The 18,096-nt window shown below is 43.4% G+C and overlaps 1 long non-coding RNA gene across 8 annotated transcripts in view; it reads right to left on the bottom strand.

The window, feature by feature from the left end:
- Nucleotides 1-6,598: 6,598 nt before the first annotated feature.
- Nucleotides 6,599-18,096, bottom strand: part of LOC119567118 — a 155,656-nt gene continuing 144,158 nt past the window's right edge. For 7 of the 8 annotated variants that reach the window (XR_005226894.2, XR_006283801.1, XR_005226893.2 and 4 more), the window contains one exon: nucleotides 6,599-9,265. This is a non-coding gene — a long non-coding RNA (uncharacterized LOC119567118). The remainder of the gene's footprint in view (nucleotides 9,266-18,096) is intronic. The other variant, XR_006283803.1, reaches the window with a different exon arrangement.

Below are 18,096 nucleotides of genomic sequence, written 5' to 3'. Positions count from 1 at the left end.
GCAAAAAACCCAAACAGAGAAATATGGATTGAACAACAAAATTTGGACTTGCAATTTTATGGATAGAGAAACTAGACAAAGAACATTTCTTTAATGAAAACCTAAAGGGAGTGGAAGGGTCTTTCACATCAGTTACACCAGTTTAGTCAGACAGTTACTATTTATTCTGTCTCTGAAGCTGAACATTCATGTTCTTGGCAATCAATAGTGAGGTCAGAGAAATCAAACACTTACCACTGGGCTAATGGACTTGGCAATTTGGGGGCCATTTTTTAGGCTGTTCTACACAAAAAATATTAGCCTACATAAGATCTTGTAAATTTACTTCTTAATATAGGGGATATATGAGAATATAAGACCTGCCATACTGGGTCAGACCAATTGTCCCCCTAGCCCAGTATACTATCTCCAACAGTGGCCAGTACCAGAGTTTCAAGGGGAGTGCACAGAACAAGGTAGTTTTGGAGAGATCCACCCTGTCTTCCCCTTCCAGTCAGAGGCTTAGGGTCACCCCGATCACGGGGTTACATCCTGCCCATCTTGGCTAATAGCTACTGATGGACCTATCTGCCATGAACTTATCTAGCTGTTTTTTGAACCCCGTTATACTTTTTACCTGCACATACTTGTTAAGGACAAAAGTCCAGAAATCTGGAGATTCTATACATGCAGTGATGCATTTATTTGCATATAGATGTCATCATTTGCATACCTTGTCTTCTTTTCTCTAAACGAAAGAGTTGTTTTTATTTCTCCTCCTGCTCCCACTCCCCCATCACAGCATCAGATGTTCTGCTGCATCATTAGTGCCAACCCCATTTGTTCAAAAATCATGAAATACATTAAAACAGTAATGAGACTGGCGAAAAAATCATCAGGTTGTTTTTTATATATCGTCATGTTATTTTTTTTATCACTTTACTGATTTTTGAACGCTTAGCTGGAACTGCCCCCTTTTTCCTCTCTGAATTTCAGGAAATTCAACCAGAAATAAATAAAAAAATAATTGGGAGAATGACATACTTGCCAATATAGTCCAACATAAAAAGAGTACATTAATGTTCTGTAAATATGAATAAATCATAATGGGCTTAATCTGAATGCTCATAACTCCTCCACCCAGACCCACTCAATTAAGTCCTTAGGTCACATATCTTTCTCAAATAATTCTATATGTGCCCCCTGGACATGCAGCCCACCATTAATTTTGTTCCCCTCCGTACATATAGACAGCCCCCCCCCAGGTAATTCTCTGCACAATTCATTCTTCTGTTAAACACAAACCCAGCCCTCCCCATTAATAACAGAACCCCTCCATCAGTCCTGCCTCCCCAGATCCTTCCAGCTAGTTCTAGCCTACCATACACAGCTCCCCCAAAGAGTTGCCATCCATCTATTTTGTACATTAACTCAGCCACAAACATGCCTCTTGCCATGGTCTGTGGTTGGGGTATCAGCAAGAGCAGGGGCCTCTTCACTTCCCCATCAGGTCTCGGAGAAGGGGGAAGCAGCACCAACCCTCCCCAGGCACAGGGGAACAGCTTCCTGATTAAAGGGGGCCTCTTTACCCCCACCATGCCCACCTGGAAGGGGGCGGGGCAGGAGGAACATGTGTAGAAAGAATAGTAAATATGGCAGGCGACCAGCTTGGCTTAACAGTGAAATCCTTGCTGCTCTTAAATACAAAAAAGAAGCTTACAAGAAGTGGAAGACTGGACAAATGACCAGGGATGAGTATAAAAATATTGCTCAGGCTTGCAGGAGTGAAATCAGGAAGGCCAAATCACACCTGGAGTTGCAGCTAGCAAGAGATGTTAAGAGTAACTAGAAGGGTTTCTTCAGGTATATGAGCAACAAGAAGAAAGTCAAGGAAAGTGTGGGCCCCTTACTGAATGAGGGAGGCAACCTAGTGACAGAGGATGTGGAAAAAGCTAATGTACTCAATGCTTTTTTTGCCTCTGTCTTCACGAACAAGGTAAGCTCCCAGACTACTGCACTGGGCAGCACAGCATGGGGAGAAGGTGACCAGCCCTCTGTGGAGAAAGAAGTGGTTCGGGACTATTTAGAAAAGCTGGACGAGCACAAGTCCATGGGGCCGGATGCATTGCATCCGAGAGTGCTAAAGAAGTTGGCGGATGTGATTGCAGAGCCATTGGCCATTATCTTTGAAAACTCATGGCGATCGGGGGAGGTCCCAGATGACTGGAAAAAGGCTAATGTGGTGCCCATCTTTAAAAAAGGGAAGAAGGAGGATCCTGGGAACTACAGGCCAGTCAGCTTCACCTCAGTCCCTGGAAAAATCATGGAGCAGGTCCTCAAGGAATCAATTCTGAAGCACTTAGAGGAGAGGAAAGTGATCAGGAACAGTCAGCATGGATTCACCAAGGGCAAGTCCTGCCTGACTAATCTAATTGCCTTCTATGACGAGATAACTGGCTCTGTGGATGAAGGGAAAGCAGTGGACGTGTTGTTCCTTGACTTTAGCAAAGCTTTTGACACGGTCTCCCGCAGTATTCTTGCCAGCAAGTTAAAGAAGTATGGGCTGGATGAATGGACTAGAAGGTGGATAGAAAGCTGGCTAGATTGTCTGGCTCAACGGGGATTGATCAATGGCTCCATGTCTAGTTGGCAGCCAGTATCAAGTGGAGTGCCTCAGGGGTCGGTCCTGGGGCCGGTTTTGTTCAATATCTTCATAAATGATCTGGAGGATGGTGTGGATTGCACCCTCAGCAAGTTTGAAGATGACACTAAACTGGGAAGGAGTGGTAGATACGCTGGAGGGGAGGGATAGGATACAGAGGGACTAGACAAATTGGAGGATTGGGCCAAAAGAAATCCGATGAGGTTCAACAAGGACAAGTGCAGAGTCCTGCACTTAGGACGGAAGAATCCAATGCACCACTACAGACTAGGGACCGAATGGCTCGGCAGCAGTTCTGCAGAAAAGAACCTAGGGGTTACAGTGGACGAGAAGTTGGATATGAGTCAACAGTGTGCCCTTGTTGCCAAGAAGGCCAATGTCATTTTGGGATGTATAAGTAGGGGCATTGCCAGCAGATCGAGGGACGTGATTGTTCCCCTCTATTCAACATTGGTGAGGCCTCATCTGGAGTACTGTGTCCAGTTTTGGGCCCCACACTACAAGAAGGATGTGGAAAAATTAGAAAGAGTCCAGCGGAGGGCAACAAAAATGATTAGGGGACTGGAACACATGACTTATGAGGAGAGGATGAGGGAACTGGGGATGTTTAGTCTTCAGAAGAGAAGAATGAGGGGGGATTTGATAGCTGCTTTCAACTACCTGAAAGGGGGTTCCAAAGAGGATGGCTCTAGACTGTTCTCAGTGGTAGCAGATGACAGAACAAGGAGTAATGGTCTCAAGTTGCAGTGGGGGAGATTTAGGTTGGATATTAGGAAAAACTTTTTCACTAGGAGGGTGGTGAAGCACTGGAATGGGTTACCTAGGGAGGTGGTGGAATCTCTTTCCTTAGCGGTTTTTAAGGTGAAGCTTGACAAAGCCCTGGCTGCGATGATTTAGTTGGGGATTGGTCCTGCTTTGAGCAGGAGGTTGGACTAGATGACCTCCTGAGGTCCCTTCCAACCCTGATATTCTATGATTCTATGATTCTGTGTGCCTCCTTACCCCATCTCCCTGGCCTGGGCGGAGGACAGCAGCACTAATTAGGGCCCTCGTCTTCCCCTGCCCAAGCTGAGGGTAAAAGAGGGTAGCATTGGAGGCTGAGGAGTCAGTAGGAAAAGCAGCTCCTCAGCCGGCTCCAAAAGCAAATGGCTGGAGGACTTGGGTGGGGGCAGGAACAACGTCTTATACACCTGCTTAGGGACCAGGATGTCCCTCTAACATAGAGAAGCTTGGACTGGCTGCCCTCATAGGGAAAGGGCCTCTAGCCACACAGAGCCCCGCAGCAGGGTCAGAAAATCCATGGCCTTCAGGGAAAATGCAGAGCACTAGCAGAACGGACAGATAACCTGGGGCTGGCTCCCTGCAGGCTGGGGAAGATCAGGGGAGAGTGGGGCACAGACTCCTGGGATCCTGCTCTGTCTCCTTCCTCTTCCTCTCCCCCACAATACTCACTTTTTCTCCAATTTGGTGCAGGACTAAGTGGGGGGAGGGGCGAACAAAAGGCTGGTAGGAGCTTCCCCTAAGCTTCCCCCCAAGCTGGTTGCCAACTGCTGCATCTCTGCTCAGCACAAGAAGAGTTGCCAACTCTTGGTGGGGGGGGGAAATGAGCACTCCCTTTCAAAATAAGCCCCGCCCATTTCAGGGGAAGGGAATGGGGGTATTTATACAAAGTCCATTTTTTTTATTAGTTCTAAGTTTTGCTCCATACAACATTAAGTTACACATTAAAAATATTAAAATAATAAATGTGTGCATACTTATAGTATTAAAAAAGGTCATCCTCACTCTGTCCATCCTCCGTGGTCTCTGTTGCCTCAGTGTGGTACATTCTTGTGTTGAACCATCGAAGCATATCCTGATGTGGGACAAAAAATTGGACCATAGGATGTGTCAGTGGGTGCGCCAGAGAGTTCACGAATTTGGGTGTGTTTTCTTCATTGAACAGGAGCAGGGAAAGGAGGATTCTAAAATGCTAATGCTGTGCATACACACTGATACCAGTCAATCACCGAAACCACTCCCACAACTATCATTAAACTATAACTTTGTGTTGAAGTCATCTATCACCAAAAAAGCCCAAATAAGCAACCTCTAAATAAAACAAGTCCAATGAGCTGCAACCCGTTACTCTCAAAACAGTAAAGTGACTTTTAAAAAAACAAGCCCAATCCCACGTATTATAACATATAGCAATATTACTATAATATTGCTCTACTGATGGCAGCCAGAGCTGCAGCTGCTCAGTCTCCTGACTGTGGCCTCTGGTGCTATGAGGCAGAACTGCCACATCAGTGTAACTGTTGAGTGTAGTGGGGTCTCCAGAGGGCTGTGATAACACAGCCCTTGTCTACACTCAGTCCATGATAGCCTGCCACCCAGTATTGCCTACCATGCTAGCCCCATGCACTATACTCACCCCTCCATCCAATCACACTGGAGAGGCACATGATCTGGATTGTCAGCACCGTAATATTTGACAATGTTGATATGTAAAGTGTCATCATTTAAGATAGAATTATTAGCCTGCGGAGATGAAGGGAAGCTATCTACACCTATGAGAGCTGTCTTTAGGGAGGCTGGCTGGCTGAAGAGCAGTTCAGATTTAGAACGTGCTCTTCACAACCAGAAGGACTCAGCTTTTTTATTTATTTATTTTTATTTTTGGAAAGTTTACATTTCACAGACCCCCAAACTGATCTTGAGACAAGAGCTGGATGAATACACCAGGCAAGCAAGCCATGTCCAACCCACAGGCCTGGAATTTGACATTCATGGCTTACTGTAATATTTGGCAGACTCACATGTGTTTTTAGTGAAGTAGAACCCTTTAAAGAAAAAATGAAGCAGAAGGCAGGAGTGTTGGAATCCAACATGAGTTTTGCCATAGCTGAACTGAAGGATAACTGAACGTATAAATTGTTTATATTGCTTTATTCTGTACAATGTTTGTGAAAAACCTAATGTTTCTCAGATATTGATAATTACTGCTGGATTAATACTGCTAGAAGCATTTCTGAATATTCATTTGAATAACAACAAATGAGTAAGGATCACAGGATCGGGTTCTGAAAGCTTCTCTAGTGGAAGTATAAACCAGATACCTTATTCAGGAAATTAATTACCCTTCCTCAGTAGTGTCACAACTCCCCCCACAAGTCATTGCTGTTACCTTGTCTTGGAAGAGGCAGATGCCCACAGTGGGTCTACGTACTAGGAAGTAAAGTTCCTAACTGCCAGGTAACCTTCATCTTTTAGGAATTGTTTTCTAGTGCATTCTGCATATATAAATTATATTACTTGGGGGGTTTTGTGTCTCTAGGCAGCATTTTGTCCATCTAATAAAGTTTTCTAGTCATCCCCCTTAGAATCACAACATGTCTATTATTGCATTATATTTTCCTCCTCTCCTACTCCCCAGCTTTTTAAAGGAAATCCAGTTGTTAACTTGGAATCTCCATAAAAATTGTTTTGTCTTCAAACCTATCTTAATAATAGCCTTACTCCAAGCCTTGTAAGAAAAGCTTATAATAATTGAAGGATATTATTAAATGATGATGGGGGTATGATACATAACATATATCAGAGAACATTTTCTGCTACTATATTGGAACATTTTGGTGACTATTTAATATGTTGAAAGCAATGAAATTAATTAAAACACAAATGTCCAGTACCATGTGGAAAAGGTACAAATGAATAAATTGAGTCTAGTGGTGATCTCATTGTCATTGTGTAACTCCACGGATTTTAATGGAGTTACACTTTACTTGCACTGGTATAAGTGGGATCGATATTAGAGTCATTATATCATGCTAGTCAACAAGCCTGAGAAAATCCCTTAAGTCCCTCTAGATAATGCCATTGTTTTTCTGGAGGTTTCACGTTTACAAATAAAGCTTTTATTTCAAAGCCAGCTATTGAAAAAATGTAAAAGGCAGCAACAAAGCAAGGGTTTGGTGAAGCATTTTATTGGCATCAATCAGCAGACCATATAAAGGAGTCAGATCCAGTAAATCAGACCTAGAATAAGAAAAAAGTCAAACAACAAAAATATTCTCATCAAAACTATGATTTTGATGAACCCTCTGTATTGCAAAGCATTGCCCCAGTGTGACAACAGAAATCCGGAGTTACTGCATAGAGTAGGGTCTCAGGCTTACGGGCAGGCCAAGGTTGGAGCCAGTCCTTCAACCCTGCTCCCTACTTAGGTTTAAAAGTAAGCATGCCATAGGAGGCCCTTTCCATGCCTGAGGGTGGTGAGCAGCATTTCCAGTTCCCAGGGTACAATGCAGCAAAAATAGTTCGCCACTTCCAAAACTTAAGATAATGCTGAAATACAATGGCAGGTATCCCTTCTAACCTACACCCAGATGTATCAATATACAATTATTCCATTGATCTTAATGGGAATTGTGTGTATTCATTGCTCAGAGCAATGAGAATATACAGTAGTCCCCAAATTTTATGAACTGCACATTTATGAAGCTCCTTTTAATCTGCAATGCTTTGTGACTCTTCATTAAAACATCCAGGTCCTGACTCAGGAAAGCACTTAAGTCGGTACTTAAGTCCCAGCATATGCTTAAGTTCTGCCCTGAATAGGTTTGATTACATGAACTGGAGCCCAAGTGCCGTCAGATTGTAATTTGAATATTAGAATTTCCCTTATGCTTTCACTGCTTTAATATACTCTTGAACATCTTATTTGAATTAGTTGCACTTAATACATGAATTTACGTAACTGGACTGGACATTGTCATATATGGATGTTATGTTACATCTCACATTTTACCAAGATTTCAGATTAACTCTTAGAAGTTTAGTTCATAAGACAGACTCTTGGGGACCAATCCTGCAAACCAATGTGAGTAATTTATTCATGCAAGTTGTGTCATGAAAGTCTGCTCACCCTGTTGAAGTCTATGGCTAAGCATACCAGTAAGGGTTTGCAGGAGTGGAGCTTTATCTTAAAGCAAAATAATATGAAATAATCCACCCCAAACTGCTCAACTGAGAAGTGAGCTGTAGCTCATGAAAGCTTATGCTCAAATAAATTGGTTAGTCTCTAAGGTGCCACAAGTACTCCTTTTCTTTTTGCGAATACAGACTAACACGGCTGTTACTCTGAAAACATAACAGTGATATCAATGATGCCATAATTTAATACTGCGTAGCAATAATAAAAATGATTAAAATAGTCAATTCAATGAATATGGGTAGGATGTACATAATATGCCCAGGTAACACCAGTTTTTAACCTCAACACAAAGTTGAAAAATGTAATTAACTAAACAAAAATGTAGTTACAATATTTTATCGCCTCTCTTTCTAATAGCTTTCCCCCGTAACATTCCCAGCACGGCCCATATTCTCATTCCTGAAGATAGAATAACACACAAAATAGATGCTCAGAAGTCATGTGATGATCATGCTATATGAACATAGATAGATGAGAGGAAAGGCAAATAAATAAATATGTGGGGTGGAAAAGTCAAGAACACTCCATGGAGCATACAAGGAAAGGGTGGAGAATACAGTCTTTCAATTTGCCAGTGTGCTAAATCATTTTGCTGTGTTCAGATACAGTGGGTGCTGGGTGCATAATAGACAGGCAGATAGATACATTAAATAGACTACAGCTTCTGTTACATTTAACATAAACATGTCTGTTGGAGAAGCAATTCTTTATCAGTTTTTGATAAAGTGCTATTATCATGCAATTGATTCCACCAGTGTGCCATGAAATCATTTTGGGGCCAAATCCTCCTGGCCTTATCCCATGCAGATAGTCCCATTGAAGTTACTGAGTAAGGCTAACAGGATTTGGCTCATTATGTCACTAAGATTTGCATTTGATGCCATGTTTTTACATGGCATCAAAGTCTAGCCCACAGACGTCTAGAGTATTTGCTGGTAGGGTACCACTTGAAGTATCTTATTTCTTCTCAGACCATCGTACTTATTCACTCACTCATTTACTATTTCTAACACCATCAATTTACAAGGAGACAGGTCCTGAGAGGTGCTCTTCAGAATTACTATTCCCATTGATGGCACTGTGAGTTTCAAGCATTCAACCTTTGTGGGGTGGTCGTGGCAAAAGCAGGAGTGGTGAGCCTGGAGCATCCAGCACGTTGCCTGGTCATGGGTCAGTAAAATTGTTCTGAGGGATTGTGCTAACCACAGCAACTTAAAAAACACTTTAGCTATTCTGTGCTATACCAGGGGTTGTTTTGGCCCATGGTCTAGTGGAGGATTGGAGAAGTCATGAGTCTGGCACAATTTAGGATTAAATTAGTAGTTTTAGAATGCAATAATCAGCTATCAGAAATTTTATCTCATTCGGAACGAGATTGGGCTACTGATGCTGAACTGGGTAATGAGACATCAGAGTAACTGAAATGGGTCATACAGTCCTTCCTTTCTGGTGAAGGTGTGAAAACCCCTGGAGAAAACTGAAATTCTGCAGGCACTATGCTGAAAAAAATCAAAATGTCTAATTTTTCCATTCAACCAAGTTGTGTGGGTTCAGGTCAGCTTCGGACGGCAGTACGTGTTGATGGAGCAAGCTGACCTTCTCTCGCACAGACATGATTTCCTCCAGCAAATTAACTTTTTTCTCACCTACAGAGAAAATAACAAAAACAAAACAAACAAAAAAAACCCCATAAATCAACTGGTAAACCGGTTATTTTAGAAAAGAGTGAATTCTTCCAATATACCCTTACATCATTCATGTGGACAGAAAAACAATTACAAGAAAATCAGATTCCTTCTTTAATTGATTATGTTCACAAGTCCTCTCTCAAGAAGAAAAGTTGCTCTGGAATCAGCCAATATTCTGACGTCTGGTAAAAGCAACAACATACCCACCCCCTGATTTTCCTTCCTCCAAGCTATCTTTATAATACATGGAAAATGAAAATCTTTGCAATTGCTTCGACCCAAAATAAGACTTTCAGATATGGAGTTTTTAGGTTATCACAGTAAAAAGACCAGCTTAGATTTTGTAGGAAAAAGCAAATACAACATATTAATGTTTGTGCTGTTTAAAAAGAGCAATGTAGCTTCCTCAAAGGGGAAGAGAGAGAGACTATCCAGCACCATGCAATATGGCTCATCATGTCAAGAAACAAGTCCACAGAAATGTCAACGAACATTTGAATATCCATTTCCCAAGTAGCCAGTCCTTCCCTGGGCTGGGAAGAGAAGCTAGGGGAAGGAAAAAAGAAAGCAACAGGTTACAATTAAAAAACATCTTGTAACCTCAGCGGTCAATCATGGCAGTGTTCCAATATTTAGCGTAGAGGTTTAACACAAGCAGGGCTAGAGAACAGAGTCTATTGCTTGCCTAAAATTGACTTGGAACCTGGCAGTACCTAGCGGCTAAGTAAAGCAAAATGAAATGACAGAATTGACATGCCTGAAGCTGATGCAGCAACCCACTTGCTCAATTTAAAACACTAGATTAGTCCACAGTTTCAGTCTTTTACTCCTGGATCCTAATCCTAGGCTAATTCACGACATATTCTTCTCCACTAGCTAGCTATTCATTTCCTGAGATGAAGCATGTTCCGACATCAGGCACTAAACCTCATAGAAAATAGCTTCCAGTGACACTTGGGATCTTCTCACACGTACTCTGACATAAAAAGCTTTGAGGCTGAACATAACCAGAACTACTTTCACTTCTTTCTTATGGGGTTTCCTGCTTCTTTATGCAGACTCTAGCCTGTCATACCCCTACACAATGCAGTGCTAGAATTGCTTTCAGATTAATTGCACTGTTTCCAGCATGTATAACGTTGCAGTTCCACTCTGTGCCTCGTAGCAGGAGCTGCTGCATCTTGGTAACTGTCATATATTATTGGGGGGGGGGGGTGGTTGAAGTCAGACTCTTTTCTTATCATCTGAACTGATTTGAATGTAAAATAAAAGTTATATTCAAATGTATACCTAATTAAGAGCTGTTTCTTTGTAAAATGGTTCACATTCACAGACCTCTGTGCTTCAGATGTTGTGGAAATGTGTAGCTCTTGACTTCACACTTAACTACCCTAGTCATCAGGAAATTGGCTTGGTGAAACCCTTTTTCATGCTGATCTTTGGGCCAGGAATATGGAGAGTTGGCTTTGCATCACGCCTATTTCTAAGCACTAAGAGATTCTGCTTGCAAAATTTTAAATAAAGAAAAAAATCATCAAATTCAATATTGCCCGTTATTAAGGAGGAGGACTGCCACAGGGTGGGGCTAAACAATTAGTCATCAGACATGTCACAACTTGCTGGGCTGGTTACATGATCTGCATGGTCAACAACAGCTTAAAAAAGTCAACTTGTAGCTGTGGAAACTCAGTATTTGTTGTTCCAAATTATGTGATTTATTTTTCCACCCTGACCCAATGCTCCTTCTATCACCATCCCACTCCATTGGCTCGGCTACCTCCCTGTTCTCTCTGGCTTCCTGGGGTGCAATGTCCCCTTCCTAATGTTTTGCTGGCTGCTCTCTGATCTTCTCCTCAATGTGAACTGCCTCTTATAGGCAGGTGGGGGAGCAGGTGGGCTATCAAAGGCATTAACATGAAGTTTCCACCGCTTTTCTGCTCCTAGTGGTCCAAACACAGAGCCCGATTCACCAGCCCATTATCCCAGTTCTCACTGCTGTAATGCCAGTGAATGCACTGATGACTCAAGCCAACTGTTGTCGGTAAGAAAAAAAACCACTTGTGGCTTTGCTAATTTAATGATGACTAGACTGCACATGTGCAGTGTCGAGATCTAAGGAGAATGCATTAAGAATGAAGTTTGTCCATGATTGGCAAACAGCAACAAAGTAGCAAAAAAGGTGTCATTATTTAGTACTTATTGAAAGACAATAAACTGGACATATCCTCTGCCATTTAGAAAGGAGTGCCAGAATTTCATTATACAGTTGTGGGGAAAGTCAGGTTTTGGTTCTGCTGAATCAGACTATCAGGCTGTTACTCCTCCTAAATCCTCTTTACACTTCTTCTAGATAGACTGGTAAAGCAATTATCTATGCACATCTCGTACTTGTTGTCCTTGCACTTGAGCAACCTGCAAGGTTTTAAGCTGCGGCCACTTTATCTCTTTGTTCCCCCCTTTTTAGGGCTTTTTATAAAAGTCTGGATGATAAATAATATTCTGCTGAAAATAAAAGCCAAACTGCAGAAGCCAGATCTCTCTACTGGCATTTGTAAAGCTGTTATAACTCTTGGGGGTTGTGATAGTCCCACACTGCAAGTCCGCACACTGCACACTCGACTCTGCTAACACTCTCATTGATCCTATGGCGCTTGATATTAAATGCTTCTCATTGATCCAATGGGATTTTGCCTGAGTCAGGAGTGCAGGAGTCTGTAAAGAAAGGTGTATTCAAAATGATCAGCACTCTTTTTTCTCCCTTCACTGTCAGCAGCCTTTTCTTGTTTAACTGCTAATCACTGGGACGTCTAAAATTCTGCTTAGTATCTTGATTGCATTGTCCCCCCGTCTCACTTTGCGCTAGTTGCATACATAAAGCCATGGAAGGGTAAATTCAGAGTGGTGCCACATTCCTAGTGGCCCTAATATTTGGCAAAGTGCTGTCCCCCAAGATTTCCAGTGGTGACTCATAAATGTGGGGGCTTATTTTCCAAAATTGCAGTGCATGCACCTTTTGAAAATCAGCCCCCTTTAGTGTGTCTCACAGTGGACATCCAAACACTGAGGCCCCTAAAATCATTAGTCACCTTTGAAAATCTTGGTCATGAAGTTTATTTTATAAAATGTACATGACTGTGCTGGAACAGATGCCAACTCAAACACCCCTCAGGGGCCGTTTGATTGTAAGCTCTTTGGGGCCGGGACCATCCTTGTGTTCTGTACAGCGCCTAGCACAAGAGAGGCCTGGTCCAGGTCTGAGTCTCCTTAGCACCACTTCAGTACAAATAATGAACAAAATAATAATAACAGAGTTGTCCTACCACAGTCCACAACCTTATAGAGAAGCTTTCAGTCCCTTTGGGGCAACTATATACATACTTAAATCTGGAAATTTTTAATACTAGTCAAATTAATAATGCAGAAACAACCGTATTTATTTCCTTCAGTTTATAATGACTAATTTTGATTTATTGGAAATGAAAATAACTTTACCCACTATGATCTGCTCAGTCTTTTCATAAAACTTACCCTTAGAGCTTGTTTTCATTTACTATTTAATCTTTTTTTCCAATTATAGCATTCGTGCTATTGTTTAGAGGAACTTATACACAAGGATATATAGAGTGCCTCTCCAATTTTCTCTCAGCCTGTGCTTTGAATTGCCTGTTCTTATCTTCTAATTAAAATGACACATGGTGGTCTGGATTGGAAATCCTATTGAATTAAATGACACAAGGTGGTCTGGATTGAAATCGTACAAGAGTGCAGCCGAAACTGGAAATATTTTAACAGTGTCAAGTTACTGATTTCAGATCGCAGCATACTTTGGCTAAGCTGGCTGTTGAACTAATGACCAGAAGATACACAGTGAATAGCCACCAGTGAGAGTGCTAATTCCTCCAGTGGAGAAAGTGTAAGTATATCATGTCACACTTTTAGCCTGTAGTTTGGCAAAGATCCTATATATTTTTTTTAAATATAAAGTCTTCCCAGTGAACAATTATGAAAGAAGTGAAAGGGAAAGTATGTTTTGTGCTAAAAAGCTTTAATGCACGCAATATTATAGAATCATAGGACTGGAAGGGACCTTGGGAGATCATCTAGTCCAGTCCCTTGCACTCATGGCAGGACTAAGTATTATCTAGACCATCCCTGAGTGGTGTTTATCTAATCAGCTCTTAAAAATCTCCAAAGATGGAGATTCTACAACCGCCCTAGGCAATTTATTCCAGTGCGTAACCACCCGGACAGATAGGAAGTTTTTCCTAATGTTCATCCTAAAGTTCCCTTACTGCAATTTAAGCCCATTGCTTCTTGTCCTATCCTCAGAGGTTAAGAACAATTTTTCTCTTCCTCTTTGTAGCAACCTTTTATGTACTTGAAAAGTGTTATGTCCCCTCTCAGTCTTCTCTTTTCCAGACTAAACAAACCCAATTTTTTCAATCTTCCCTCATAGGTCATGTTTTCTAGACCTTTAATCATTTTTGTTGCTTGTCTCTGGACCTTCTCCAATTTGTCCATATCTTTCCGGAAATGTGGCACCCAGAACTGGACACAATACTCCAGTGGAGGCCTAATCAGCGCAGAGTAGAGCGGAAGAATTACTTCTTGTGTCTTGCTTACAATACTCCTGCTAATCCATCCCAGAATGCTGTTCACTTTTTTTGCAGCAGTGTTACTCTGTTGACTCATATTTAGCTTGTGGTCCACTATGACCCCCAGATCCCTTTCCGCAGTACTCCTTCCTAGGCAGTCATTTCCCATTTTGAATGTGTGCAACTGATTGTTCCTTCCTAAGTGGAATACTTTGCATTTGTCCTTATTGAATCATAAATAAATTATACATCATAAATAAGAGCTTATCAAGTGAATAAAGACACCATTCTGTTTGTGCACTTCTTGTGAGACACTGGAGAAAACAAGTTATTCCGTTCAAACTACAACATTAACATTGACTCGCATTGGAGCTGGAATGAACATTTGCAATTAGATAGTTTTTTCAAAATGACAAATGTCTTTGCAACTGAAGCAAAAGCTGAACAATGTTAATTTTAGTTGATTCCCCCCCCCCCCGTTTTCTGATTAAACAAAAACAAAAAACTTTTCAGGTTTTTTTGTTTGTTTGGTTTTGTTTTTTGTCTCTCAGGGTATGCCTACACTTCAGCATAAGCCCATACCTGAGCCTGGGCTCCAGCCTAACCCCCTTTGCATCTATAGTGAAATTGCGCTAACCCATGGCTCAGACCCAGGGTCCCAGTACCCTACAGGGCTGGAGGGTCTGAGGTGGAGTTAAGCCATGACACAGGGTCTGAGATCCATTGCTTTGCAGCGTAGATGCAGCCGCTTGATTTGGATTCCGGGAGTCAGTAAGAAGTATCCCATAACTTCCTTAGTGTTCACTCTCCCAACACTCTGCAATCCAGTCTATTGAAAAAGGAAACCATCCCACCTTTGCGAACAGCAGCAGCTCAGGTCAGTTTTACCCCATTATCTTCTGATCACTAATCTGCAAGCGCACTATCAAAGAGCCTCCACGGTTTGCAATGGAGAGCGAACCGATCAAGCTTTTTTCAAAGAGAGCTGCTTCCTGGTCACAGAAGCAAAGCCAGATTTTGGTGAATCTCTGGTGCAAGGCCAGTAAAACTGTGGACTTCAGCTAAAGCACCAGGAATGACCTCGCATACCAGCAGATAGCTAAAAAGCTGACAGCTCTGCAGATTTCCTGACAGGTGATCAAAATGCAGGGAAAGAGGCTGAAAAGCGAGTACCAGAAGACCAGGGACAAGAACTGCACCTTGGGCAACTTGCCAATGACATACCCATTTTATGATGACTTTGACCGGATCCTGGGCACTGTGCCCAGCACAGAGCCAACTGTGCTTCATGATGACCTAATGAGCTGGGATGGTGCCCTACTAGCCCCTGAATCCAGCATGGGGACTGATGGGAGCCAGCAGCAGGCCCCCAGTCATGAGCATGGAGTGACTCTTTTAATTAAAGCAGTGCCAGAGCAGGCTGTGGATCAGGATCAACAGCAAATTCTTGGTCCCTGCTCAGAAGAGCTGTCTGATTTCACACACTCACACCCCCACCTCTGAGGGTATGTCTACACTATGAAATTAGGTCGAATTTATAGAAGTTGTTTTTTTAGAAATCATTTTTATATATTTGAGTGTGTGTGTCCCCACAGAAAATGCTCTAAGTGCATTAAGTGCATTAACTCGGCGGAGTGCTTCCACAGTACCGAGGCAAGCGTCGACTTCCGGAGTGTTGCACTGTGGGTAGCTATCCCACAGTTCCCGCAGTCTCCGCTGCCCATTGGAATTCTGGGTTGAGATCCCAATGCCTGATGGGGCTAAAACATTGTCGCGAGTGGTTCTGGGTACATATCGTCAGGCCGCCGTTCCCTCCCTCCCTCCGTGAAAGCAGCAGCAGACAATCGTTTTGCGCCTTTTTTCTTGAGTTACCTGTGCAGACGCCATACCACAGCAAGCATGGAGCCCGCTCAGGTAACTGTCACCGTATGTGTCCTGGGTGCTGGCAGACGCAGTACGGCATTGCTACACAGCAGCAGCAACCCATTGCCTTGTGGCAGCAGACGGTACAGTAGGACAGGTAGCCATCATCGTCATGTCCGAGGTGCTCCTGGTCACCTCTGTGAGGTCAACCAGGAGCGCCTGGGCAGACATGGGCGCAGGGACTAAATTTGGAGTGACTTGACCAGGTCATTCTCTTTAGTCTTGCTGTCAGTCCTATTGAACCATCTTATGGTGAGCAGGCAGGCGATACGGATTGCTAGCAGTCCCATTGTACCATCTTCTGCCAGGCAGGCAAGAGATGAGGATGGCTAGCAGTCCTACTGTACCATCTTCTGCCGAGCAGCCATGAGATGTGGATGGCTTGCAGTCCTTCTGCACCATCTGCTGCCAGCCAAAGATGTAAAAGATAGATGGAGTGGATCAAAACAAGAAATAGACCAGATTTGTTTTGTACTCATTTGCTTCCCCCCCTCCCCCATCTAGGGGACTCATACCTCTAGGTCACACTGCAGTCACTCACAGAGAAGGTGCAGCGAGGTAAATCTAGCCATGTATCAATCAGAGGCCAGACCAACCTGCTTGTTCCAATAAGAACAATTACTTAGGTGCACCATTTCTTATTGGAACCCTCCGTGAAGTCCTGCCTGAAATACTCCTTGATGTAAAGCCACCCCCTTTATTGATTTTAATTCCCTGTAAGCCAACCCTGTAAGCCATGTCATCAGTCGCCCCTCCCTCCGTCAGAGCAATGGCAGACAATCGTTCCAAGCCTTTTTTCTGTGCAGACGCCATACCAAGGCAAGCATGGAGGCCGCTCAGCTCACTTTGGCAATTAGGAGCACATTAAACACCACACGCATTATCCAGCAGTATATGCAGCACCAGAACCTGGCAAAGCGCTACCGGCGAGGAGGCGACGTCAGCGCGATCACGTGAGTGATCAGGACATGGACACAGATTTCTCTCAAAGCATGGGCCCTGCCAATGCATGCATCATGGTGCTAATGGGGCAGGTTCATGCTGTGGAACGCCGATTCTGGGCTCGGGAAACAAGCACAGACTGGTGGGACCGCATAGTGTTGCAGGTCTGGGACGATTCCCAGTGGCTGCGAAACTTTCGCATGCGTAAGGGCACTTTCATGGAACTTTGTGACTTGCTTTCCCCTGCCCTGAAGCATATGAATACCAAGATGAGAGCAGCTCTCACAGTTGAAAGCGAGTGGCAATAGCCCTGTGGAAGCTTGCAACACCAGACAGCTACCGGTCAGTTGGGAATCAATTTGGAGTGGGCAAATCTACTGTGGGGGCTGCTATGATGCAAGTAGCCCACTCAATCAAAGATCTGCTGATATCAAGGGTAGTGACCCTGGGAAATGTGCAGGTCATAGTGGATGGCTTTGCTGCAATGGGATTCCCTAACTGTGGTGGGGCCATAGACGGAACCCATATCCCCATCTTGGCACCGGAGCACCAAGCCGGTGAGTACATAAACCACAAGGGGTACTTTTCAATAGTGGTGCAAGCTCTGGTGGATCACAAGGGATGTTTCACCAACATCAACGTGGGATGGCCGGGAAAGGTACATGATGCTCGCATCTTCAGGAACTCTGGTCTGTTTCAAAAGCTGCAGGAAGGGACTTTATTCCCAGACCAGAAAATAACTGTTGGGGATGTTGAAATGCCTATAGTTATCCTTGGGGACCCAGCTTACCCCTTAATGCCATGGCTCATGAAGTCGTACACAGGCAGCCTGGACAGTAGTCAGGAGCTGTTCAACTACAGGCTGAGCAAGTGCAGAATGGTGGTAGAATGTGCATTTGGACGTTTAAAGGCGCGCTGGTGCAGTTTACTGACTCGCTTAGACCTCAGTGAAACCAATATTCCCACTGTTATTACTGCTTGCTGTGCGCTCCACAATATCTGTGAGAGTAAGGGGGAGACGTTTATGGTGGGGTGGGAGGTTGAGGCAAATCGCCTGGCTGCTGGTTACGCGCAGCCAGACACCAGGGCGGTTAGAAGAGCACAGGAGGGCGCGGTATGCATCAGAGAAGATTTGAAAACCAGTTTCATGACTGGACAGGCTATGGTGTGAAAGTTCTGTTTGTTTCTCCTTGATGAAACCCCCCGCCCCTTGGTTCACTCTACTTCCCTGTAAGCTAACCACCCTCCCCTCCTCCCTTCGATCACCGCTTGCAGAGGCAATAAAGTCACTGTTGCTTCACATTCATGCATTCTTTATTCATTCATCAC

The sequence above is a fragment of the Chelonia mydas genome, chromosome 9 (genome assembly GCF_015237465.2).
Source record: "Chelonia mydas isolate rCheMyd1 chromosome 9, rCheMyd1.pri.v2, whole genome shotgun sequence".
Taxonomy (NCBI): Eukaryota; Metazoa; Chordata; order Testudines; family Cheloniidae; genus Chelonia; species Chelonia mydas.
This window is presented reverse-complemented; position numbering and strand designations above follow the sequence as displayed.